At 48.6% G+C, this 11,490-nt stretch overlaps 1 long non-coding RNA gene across 1 annotated transcript; it reads left to right on the forward strand.

Annotated features, from left to right (window-relative positions):
* The first annotated feature begins 203 nt into the window (after positions 1–203).
* On the forward strand, positions 204–3,996 carry LOC136624834 (uncharacterized). Its single transcript, XR_010792455.1, has 4 exons — positions 204–246; positions 321–399; positions 2,036–2,137; positions 3,926–3,996. It is a non-coding gene; the product is annotated as an uncharacterized lncRNA (long non-coding RNA).
* The last annotated feature ends 7,494 nt before the right edge of the window (positions 3,997–11,490 follow it).

Consider the following 11,490-nt stretch of genomic DNA (forward strand, 5'->3'; position numbering starts at 1 on the left):
ATTACTCTACTGCTCAGTGGTCTGTGCATTCACTACCTGCATTGAGGAGTATAATGGTTTGATTCGCTGTATTGGATTGATGACATTATGGCTGAGATGAAGGTGTTTTACCTACAGACCTATAGTGCTCATGTCACTGATTGCCCATTGTCTGTCCCTGCAGGTATGATCATTACTCAGTGCTCTGTGAGCTGCTCCCTGTAGGCATCCCCTCCCTGGCGGTGTGTCTAAAGACTCTCAAGTACGGTAAGTGCGTTCACTTAAGTCACTGAGATGTGTCACCTTATCTGCAGCATTGTCACCTGTCTTCTCCCACACAGGAGAACTCAACGAAGATGCCAAGAAGGACATCAGTCACATACTAGGATTCAGCAGCATCAATCCGGAGAAAAACACTTGGTAACTACAACCCATAGCCTTTACTGAGTGGGTTAAAAAGGTTGGACCAGAATTTCAAGTTCTCTCCTGTCCACTTTATTTACTTTCATTTAGGCCGTCTGCACAACGGCGGGTCGGATTCTGCATGTGGAATCCGGCCCTGGCAGCAGCAGCGTCCGTGCGTACCTGCTTTCGTTTTCTTCTTTCTGTACTGCGGATGGCTGCACGGCTCGCCGTCGGACATGCGCAGTACAGATTTTTTTTTAATTCTTGCTTTTCCCGCGGAATCCGCGGCCCCCAATGTGAATTGCAATGGGCTGTGGGTCAGACGGCTTCCATTGACTTCAATGGAAGCCATCCGTGGGTAATCCACAGGAAAACAGAGCATGCTGCGATTTGTTTTTTATTTATTCATGAGCGGAAATTGCAATTGGTTTTCGCTCATGTGCATGAAAAATCACTTTTGCATTGCACTATATGGTCGGTATTTGCTGCGGAATCCGGAGGCGGTCGTTCTCTCCGGATTCTGCAATTCAAGTCCGCCCATGTGCATTCACCCTTAGGGCTTACTCAGACGACCGTATATCAGCCGGGTATTCACGCTGGCCGATATATGGCGTCCCTCTCTGCAGGGGGAGGAGGCTGGAAGAGCCAGGAGCAGTGCACTGAGCTCCTGCCCCCTCTCCGCCCCTCGGCACTATTTGCAATGAGAGGAGGCGGGGCGGGGGTGCTGCTAAGTTTTAATTTTTAATGCTTTTCTTTACTCTTTCCATACTTTGCTTTTTCCTTGCACCTTGTTTGTACTGTTTTTAGTGTTCACTCAGCTTTCTGAAGAAGAGGTTATACCGTGAAACATGTAACCTGCTGGTTATATAATAAAGCATCTTTAGTTATCTTTGGCTCCACCTCTCATCTAATTTGACACCTGCCACCAGGTTGTGCCAGAGTCCTTCCTTTTTTAGACTTCTATCAGTGTATACCAGGCACAGAGCTGTAGGTTACATAGCATTGGTGTCAGGTATTTGCAACTTAATCCCATTCAGTGGATTGGGACTGAGCTGCAGATAGGTCACGTAACCAATAAACGTGTCATCACAGCACTTGTCTGGGGTTAAAAAGCTGATTGATAGGGATCCCAGGAGTAAGACCCCACCAATCTGGTATTGATGACTCATCCTAAGGACAGGCCATCAATATTTACATCACGGATAATCCCATTAAAGGGAACTTGTCATTATGTTTGACCCCCATAAACTATGTTATGGGGCTCCAAGGTGATGGAATGGGCAGTCCTTGGAGCAGTGTCTCATATTCACTTTCTGCGTGCGCATCTCCCATTCATCTCTATGCAAGATGCTTGTGCAGAAAGAGTCAAGCTGTTGGCACCTGTAATCTTTGTGGAGATACAGCTCTGCAATGGAGCACCCAGTAAGTATGGAACACAGCTCCCAGGACTCTCTGTTCCATCACCTTTCAGCCCCATGACACAGTATATGGAGCTCAAACGCAATAGCAGGTTTTCAATGAGGCTGCAATACCATACATAGCCCATGAACCAGAGTGGCGCTGTTTCTAGAAAAACTCTGGAAACCCTTTTAATGAACGACAATGAAGTTTACAGTAGAAATATAATTCTTTGGTGATTTCTTCCTCTTAGTGACGGGACCGGAGGATTTCCTGGATCTGAAATTTATAAGATGGTGAAGAAAGTCCACAGCGAACTGAAGGGGAAGGTTCATGAAATCACAGAGGGAGACAGGTAAGAAGGGAATGGCCAAACTATGACTGCACAGCAGTGGATGTGAGCTATATGACTAGTATAGTACCCAGGGACAGGGTACATCACATGGTCCATACGGTGGTGCTGGGCACCAGCTCCACATTCTCCATGGTACAGGGCAGAGTTTCTCAATGCTAAAAATTAAAAACCTTCTACTAGGGCTGATTTTTTCCAAAAATTAAAATCAATTTTTGTTAACTTATGGACAATTTTCAATTTCAATCTCAATTTTCTTTTTTTTTTGCTAAATACTAAGACTGAGAGATGAGTTGTAGATTTCAGTGGTACCATGTAGGGACTTTTTGATTGCTTTTTATTGTTTTTTTTTTTACAATTTAGTGTGAAAACAGAATCACGGGGTTACCAAGGGACGAAGTAATCTAAATAATTCAATTAATCGCCAAGTCCTACCTTTTACTCAAGTAAACTACATTAAAATACCATTAAAGTTATGATCATGCACTGTACCTCTTGGGTACCAACCATGGGCATAGTGAACTGACCCCATTGTCCAGAACATGTGTCCTTTAATACTCTATGCAACAAATGTTATGACTACATTATGCTGAAGCTTGGAAATGTGTTATGTGTATGGAAAAAAGGTATAGCAGCTCCTACGGGCCCAGCGGTTAAGGGGGAACAGCAGGTAGTGATCCCAATGTATGATGGAAGGAGAGAAAATAATTGGGGAGAGTGAGGAACATAATCCTGATTTATTTCATGAACACGCTGGTCTTAGTAACCTTGACCCCAACCAAAGTTTTGCTGCAGGGCTCCATGATTATATATACTTTCATCAAATCGTCATATATATATATATATTATATATATATTACTCTGAATGGCCCCTTTATTAATGATGCCAGCCCTTTCACGATTGGAGCTCTCCTATATGGAAATTCTCCCCGTGACCCCGGAGTGCAGCATAAAATCAGGTGACAAGTTTTCCGTGGATCAGTTTCAGTGTGAATCCACATTAGATGGGAAAATCCAGCGATCTGAGCGACTTCTAACGAGGCCCAGTCATCACTGTTTGACTACAGGAGCCAGGATGTCACTCCCAGACGCTTAGAGTTTTCTTGTATGGCAATGTGGAGAGTATACAGAGAATAATGTGATCAAGGAATCACAACCAGCGAAACAGGATCCTGTGGATGGAAAAACTCCATGAGGAAAGGGGTCAGAGGAGGATGTGAAAAATCATTCTAATGACAGCCGCTACCCAGTCACACAAATTGCTGCCACATACAATGCGGGTACTACAACTAATGTGTCCAAATGCACAGCTTCTCATTCTTTAGCACGAATGGGCTAAAACAGCTGGGGACGAGTTCCAGTGACATTGCTGTGTAAGAGAGAAGACGCCGGGGGGGGCAAAAGAGCACAAAACTTGTATCACTGAGCAGCGGAAAACCATCACCTGGTCAGATGAATCCAGAATTCTGTTGCCCCGTGCTGATGGGAGGTCAGAATTTGGCGCAAGAAGCATGAATCGATAACCCCTTCCTGACAGCTGATCAGAACATGTCAGCACCTCCAGCTAATCTGCAGCAACTACAAGAAGCTTCCTGTCCGCAGGGGCCGATATTCCTGCAGAATGATTTCCTCACCTAGTGGAATCTACGTCATGGCAAATTGCTACGGTTCTGAAGGCCAAAGTAGGCTCAACATGATACTAGATGGGGGTCTCTAATAAAATGGCAAAAGAGTGTATATTGTATAATCCGTTTTTGTATTCTTCAGTGATGTTTTATCTTTTTTGCACAGTGAAATCAATGGCTGGTTCTCACGTTACCACAGGGCTCACCGATTTGGCAATCCGCATAAGATGGGGACATTCAGTGCAAAAATCTTGAAGTGAGTATAAAATCAAACACGGACTGAGAGCCCTTTAAGTAATATCTTATTTATTTAAATAGAAATCTACCTTGTGTAGGCTAAAGACATTCTGCAGGACTTAAAATTTAATTGTCTACCCTTAGGATAGGCCATCAATTTTAGATTGGTGGGGGACTGACTCTTGGCACTCCATCAAGCAGTTGTACCACCTTCATTATTTACCAGGCACAGCACCGTACTGTCAGTAGTGGCCTTGTCTAGTATTACAACTCACAGCAGCTTCATCCTTCCCAAGTGAATGGGATGGAACTGTAATACCAGGCATAAGCACTACGAAAAGTATGGAGCTGTGGCTAGTAAATAGTGAAGGAGACTCTTCAAGCAAATGATCCACATAGGTTTGAGAGTCAGACCCTCAGCGGTCTAATATTAGTGGATTATTCTATGGATGAACCATCAGTTTTGAAGTGTCAGATAACCCCTTTGAAGTTATAGACTCCATATAAATATAGAATCCCTGGCAACACGTCCTAGAAATGTGCCTCGGTAGTGTTATCATAGGTATACGAGGCACAACCAATAAGTAATCCTGATTTTCTTATTCGTGCTGCAATCTGCACACTGGACTCTGGCTGATAGCAAGTTGCAATGTCAGGAATACTCATATGAGGGGCTGTTCCTGACAAGAATGCAGATCTTCATTTTTAGGTCTTATCACATAAGCTTATATCGGCCGGCCAATATATGCCACTGTGTGATGCACGGGTTGGTGTATACGCTGTCAGGCTGTCTTCCCCTTTCCTCCCCCTCGCCAGCTCTCTGCAATGGGAGAAGGTGGGACGAGGCGGGAGCTGGTGTGCTGAGCTCCCTCCCCTCTCCACTGTTTGCACTGGGGTGAAAGGGTTTAGCTCCACCCTCGTCCCGCCCATCCTATTGCAAACAGTGGCAAGGGGCAGAGAGGAGAACAGAAGAGGGGCGGAGTTTAGCAGTCACATTGCTAAACTCCCTCCCACCTCTCTTCACCTGCAGCTGTCATTGGCTCCCATAGGAGTCACTGCAGCTACCGCCGTCTACGTACAGGAGCCCTTAAACATATTTTTTAAGAATTGTTGGTGATTTTCCTTTTTGTTTTTGATCACAATTTATGTTTTTAAAAAATCCTACAATCTTGCATTTTTCGCTCTGACCACAGAGCCTAATACTAGTCTGACAGTTCCTGATCTGTAGAGAAAGATTTGCAGCAGTCATCTATCTAAGGGCTTATTTACACGAGTGTATATAGGCTTCCATCTAAGCAGTACCCCCCTTCCCGCTCCCTCAACGACTCTCTACCTCTCTCCTCCCCGCCGAGCGGTTTACAATGGGAGTGGGTAGGATGGGGGTGGAGCTTACCTCCGCCCCGCACCCTCCCATTGCAAACGCCGAACTGGAGGAGAGAGGCAGAGACCTGGTGAGGCAACCGCTTAGATGGAAAAGTACATCAAGCGGCCGTGAAAACCCGGCCGATATACGCCTGTCTGAATAAGCCCTAAGGGTGGATTTACACGGAACAATTATCGTTTAAAAAAAAAAATTGCTGAATCATTCGCATTTGAATGATAATTGTTCAATGTAAACATAGCCGACAATCAAATGATGTATGATAATTAGTTCGCTCATCGTTCATTTCATGCATGAAAATCATTCTTGGCTTGTCCGCTAATTGTTTGGTTTAAATACTGATTGTTCCGTCCTTCTGGTACAGCGAACTAAACAATTTATCTGCCTGTATGAACAGGATGTACAAATAAAAACCTGACACCGTTCGCTCGTACAAACAATAAATTGCTCCATCTAAGGGCTCCGACAGACGAGCGTATGCCCAAATTGCGCATGAATGGGAATGGCAATAATCAGGCTGTTACACGCGTGTCTGCACTTAGTACTGTAATTTTTGCGCTCACATGGCCAGTTTACAAGCACACATGATGCTCCCTTTAGCTAGAATTGAATGGCTATTAAAGCCTGATAAGGGCCAGCTGTCTTCTCTTCCCGGCATTGATCGCTGGTTGCACCCTCCCATTGCTTTTTTGACCCTGCCATAGACTTCTATGGCAGCTTACTGCATAAAACGCAGACAGATAGGGCAGGTCCTATCTTTTCTCACACATAGGAATAGCGCACAACAATGGGTTGTATTCATCGCATTTTGCGCAACGTTTTACTCCACCTCCCTGCAGAAAGACCTCTACACAAGTCATAGAGCATGCCTAGGACAGCCTTCCATACAAGTCAATGGATCTCCTTCTGTCCATTCTGTGCATGGTCCATGAAGCTGCTGTAAAGCACATCATCTAGAGCATTTAGAAACTGTTAAATGCAGCTCAGGAAAGATGGCCGCCCCCATAGTCATGTATAGAGAACAGAATCTACAGTCAGAAAATAAAAAACAGATTAGAAAAATGGAAAATATTTCTAAATCTGGTTTTAATTAATAAAAAAATGTTAGAGACATATTCCCTATAAGGCCTCATGTCCACGGGCATAAATGAAATACGGATCACCCACGCTGATGATCCACAGTTCAGTATGCCCATAGACAATCATTGGCATCTGCAGGTAACTAAATACCTGCGGATGTCACTTTATCCCATCATGCGGATCACACGCGCGGGGAAAAAAATGCGGCATGCTCCATTTTCTGTGGATTCACGCATGGATGGCCTCCATTGAAATCAATGAAGGCCGGCCGAGCCGCGGATCACCCACAGCTGACACTGCAAACGTGCCATAGATCCGTGGGAAAGCAGGAGATGTGAAAAAAAAATGAAAAAGATTTGAAAAGAATATCCGTCCAGGACGGAGGAGACCTGCAACAGACAGGTTAATATTCTGCAGAATCCAAAGCACTGGAGTGCAGCAGACGATTGCCAGGGTGTCTGGGAATTGCCCATACTTATATACGGGTAGATGTGAATACTCACTGTGTATATGAGAAGAGCCCCTTATGACTCGGCATGTGAAAGGTGATGCCACCCCAACCCTACTAATCTACATCTCCAGTGATGGGTTATTTCTAATCATCAGCCTTGTGAAGCATCATGGGAGTGTCTTCCTGCCTTCTGCACATAGTAATATGGTAATATAACATAAGGTAATATGGCTTCTTTACATCTGCCGGACTCGTACCTGATCTGAGGCACAGAACAGACCAGGTCCAGTAGCCATATTATACAGTCAATAGTATCTCATGACTGCCCCCTGTATTATAGTTTATGTGCATTTAAAAACATTTGCCTCCGAGGTGATAGGTTCTTCTAAAATCGCTCACAGATGGTTCAGTCCATACAGAGTAGAGAACTTTTATTTTTAGGGTTATAGAAACAGACGTCTTACAATTCCAGTAACAAAAAGTGTGAAAAATATGATAGGATCACAAACACTAATAGTCCAATGACAGCAAAAAGTAACAAAAAAAACAGTAATTGTCGGGCTGGTTAAAAAGTAGAGCAGGAATAGATTCACCAATGAGAACTAATTTACAAGAAATCAGGTGAATCAGCGAAGCTTGGATTGGGAGAGAGAATTTGCTCACCTCTATTAAAGGGTTGGCCAACCTTAAAAGTAAAAGTAAAGTGTGCTGGGCCGTAATCCACCTGATCGTGATGGCGGTATGCCTTCAGCAGTCACTCTACCCCCCAGTGGGTACTCATTGCACCGACCTCGGAAGGACAGAAGGGCTACCTGACGTATGTGGGGAATTGAGCCCGCACATCTCAGGTCATGAGCGAGAGCTTAGCACTGCGTACCGCTGCCCTAATGCTCTGCGCCACACGAGACCCACGATGTAACTAGGTGCCCGTTTACATCTATAATCCTGGTCCAGTGTCTAGCTTGGAAACGAGATGCCATATAGACAGGCGTGGAGGCTCTGGTACCCTGCTGTACCGCCTCTAGCTTGGATACAAGATGTGCTACGGTATGGTGGGGCATGGATGCTGTAGTGCTAAGTTGTGCCACTGTTACGGCACTCTGCCCCCCGAGCGCCAAGTGGGGTGCCCTGATCTTCCCGCACCCCACTGTCCCTGCCTACTTGCCTCGGCCCTGGCTAACCCCAGGCGGACAACTGGACGGCGGTCCCTGCGCTGGCTAGGGGCCTGGCGGCTGACAAGCAGGAAACTACCTAATGAGGGGAACAGAGTGCCGACAGGGGAGGCAGATGAATCAGACCAACAAGACTTACAAGGCTGGAGATGGAACTCACAGGCAAACTGGCAGGGTGCTGGATAGCAACTAGTGCTGACTGGGGCAGACTAGATTAGAGGCAAACAGAACCAACAAAAACAGACTTAGTAATAGGGGACCAGAGGGAGCTGACCAACAACTAGGGACTGGCTGAGGAGAACCGCAGACAGACTGGCTAGGTGCATGCAGAACCAATAACTGGCAATGAGCTCACTTCACTGCCAGTCTTTTAACCACAAGGTTCCGCCCAGGGGCGGAGAGTGGGAGGAGGCAACTCCGCCCACTGCCGTATAAGAAGAACGGAGGAGGGCGGGCGGCACCCTACGGGCGGACACGCCCATGCCGCCGCCCACAGCTGCTGGGATAACCTCGACACAGGGCTCCAGGCCGCCGGAGCGACGCGCCGCGCTGTATGGTAACATTACCCCCCCTCTGACGGGGGACCTCCGGGCCCCCGGAACTCGACCAGGCTTATCCAAGAAACGGCTGTGAAAACGCTGTACCGACCCGAGAATGTGACCCTCCCGAGCGGTCACCATGGACTGATCCTCAGGTCCATGACTTCGGTAGCCTGTGGCTGCCCCATTTCCTTCAGGGGCTCTCCTTTCTACATCTTCTTCAGGACCAACCGTTGACATATCGTCGTGTTTCAGGTCGTCTTCCGAGTCAATGCCCGAACGTTCACCACTATCTCTTGTCTCATCCTCGCTCCCAATGACGCTGTCTTCAAAATATGAGGCAACTCCAATTTTAAAATCACTGTCATCTGAGCCATCATACTCCAAAAAACTCTTCCGGGGCCCCAAATATTGTAAGGTTCCTGTACCCCGGCGAGAATCCGGGATCTCCTGAGCCTCGTGTTCCACTTCATCACAGACCAGGGTGGGCGGCGGGGGACCGGAGGTGGGCATCACCGAAGAGACAACAGGTTTCGACAACGACTTATGGAACCCCCTGCGACCCCTCCTTTTGCGATTTCCAGAGGACCGGTACCCCTTCTGTCCCACCCTGTACGGCTCAAATACCGACAGACTCTCCTCACAACGCAACTGCATACGAGACCCCACCCCTTTCTTCCGTCCCCTATGCAGGGCATCGGTGGCGACATCAGCAGCAGGGCGGGCGGACGGGGTTTGAAGGTAAGTGAGACCTCGGGGACTGAGTGCGGTATCGACTGGGCAGGGAGGAAGGGAAGCGTGATGGCTATGGCAGGATGGCCCCCACTGGGTTAGCTCCCCAGTGGCCCAATCGAATTGGGGGTTGTGCAACGCCAGCCACGGCATCCCTAGTATCATGTCTACCGACATTTTCTCCATTACCAGGAACGATAGACCTTCCGAATGGCGACCCCCCACAGTGAGTTGTAACACTGGGGTCCTCCATCGTACCAAGCCCGAAGCAAGAGGAGTAGCATCAATGCTAGCAAAACGAATTGGCGTCTTTAGCGCCACAAATTCAGCCCTCAGGGGCTCAACGAGACGCATGCTTATCAGGTTAGCAGCTGCTCCGGAATCAATAAACGCCTGCCCTAGGCGGGAGAAGTTCCGGAATCTAACCTGACAGGGTATCAGAAGTCTAGGACGTACCTGAGGTCCTAGGCGACCCTCCCTGCAATCGCCTAGGACTGGAAGTCTTTCTGCCGATTCAGACTGTGGACGCTGAGGCCTCCGGGGGCAGGTTATCACCCGATGTCCAGCTTTCCCGCAGTAGAGACAGAGATGATGTAATAACCGAATCCGGCGTCGCTCCTCGGGGTCCAGCAGGTCCAGTTCCATAGGTTCGGGAACAGAGACTGGTACGGACGGGGAGGGGACAGGACAAATGACCTCCCTGACTCTATGGGTCGGTCTATCTTGCTTCCCAGCCCTGAGCCTCCTATCTGCCTTCACTGCTAACTCCATAGCCTCCTTTAACGACCCGGGAACGGGATGGGAGATCAACAGTTCTTTGACCGCGTCCGAGAGACCTTGCATAAAAACGTCTTTCAGGGCGCTATCGTTCCATGCAGTATCACCCGCATAGCGTCTGAAACTGGAGCAATAATCCTCCACACAAAGCGACCCCTGATGCAGCGCCAGCAACCGTGAAACCGCCAACCCCACTCTGTCCGGTTCATCGAAGATGCCCCCGAGTTCCTGAAAAAAGGAGTCCACCGAATGCAGGGAGGGGGAACCCTCGGGAATGGAAAAGGCCCAAGTCTGGGCAGAGCCCCGCAGCAGGGACATTATGAGCCCGACCCTCTGGACCTCCGAGCCGGAAGAGCGGGGACGCATCCGAAAAAACAGGCGACACGCCTGTTGAAAAACGAAAAACTTGTTCCTCTCCCCAGAGAACACCTCGGGAAGAGGGCACTTGGGTTCGGGACTGGTAACGGCATTCTGCTCCTGCGACAACGCCCACTGCTCCTGGGCCACCATGCGAGCTGACAAATCCCGGATCACCGGCACCAGGTCTTGCAGCTGGTTTGCCAGGGCGCTGATCGCCGCCATGAAAAAAAAAACAGTATTTTAAGGGCCAGTTATTATGTTACGGCACTCTGCCCCCCGAGCGCCAAGTGGGGTGCCCTGATCTTCCCGCACCCCACTGTCCCTGCCTACTTGCCTCGGCCCTGGCTAACCCCAGGCGGACAACTGGACGGCGGTCCCTGCGCTGGCTAGGGGCCTGGCGGCTGACAAGCAGGAAACTACCTAATGAGGGGAACAGAGTGCCGACAGGGGAGGCAGATGAATCAGACCAACAAGACTTACAAGGCTGGAGATGGAACTCACAGGCAAACTGGCAGGGTGCTGGATAGCAACTAGTGCTGACTGGGGCAGACTAGATTAGAGGCAAACAGAACCAACAAAAACAGACTTAGTAATAGGGGACCAGAGGGAGCTGACCAACAACTAGGGACTGGCTGAGGAGAACCGCAGACAGACTGGCTAGGTGCATGCAGAACCAATAACTGGCAATGAGCTCACTTCACTGCCAGTCTTTTAACCACAAGGTTCCGCCCAAGGGCGGAGAGTGGGAGGAGGCAACTCCGCCCACTGCCGTATAAGAAGAACGGAGGAGGGCGGGCGGCACCCTACGGGCGGACACGCCCATGCCGCCGCCCACAGCTGCTGGGATAACCTCGACACAGGGCTCCAGGCCGCCGGAGCGACGCGCCGCGCTGTATGGTAACAGCCACCTCTTGCTTCGATTCAGGATGTGATACGGGCGGGCATGGAATCCCTAGTGCCCTGTAGGGACACCTCCAGCTTTCGTATAAGATGTGATACAGG

This window comes from Eleutherodactylus coqui, chromosome 4 (assembly GCF_035609145.1).
Source record: "Eleutherodactylus coqui strain aEleCoq1 chromosome 4, aEleCoq1.hap1, whole genome shotgun sequence".
NCBI lineage: Eukaryota > Metazoa > Chordata > Amphibia > Anura > Eleutherodactylidae > Eleutherodactylus > Eleutherodactylus coqui.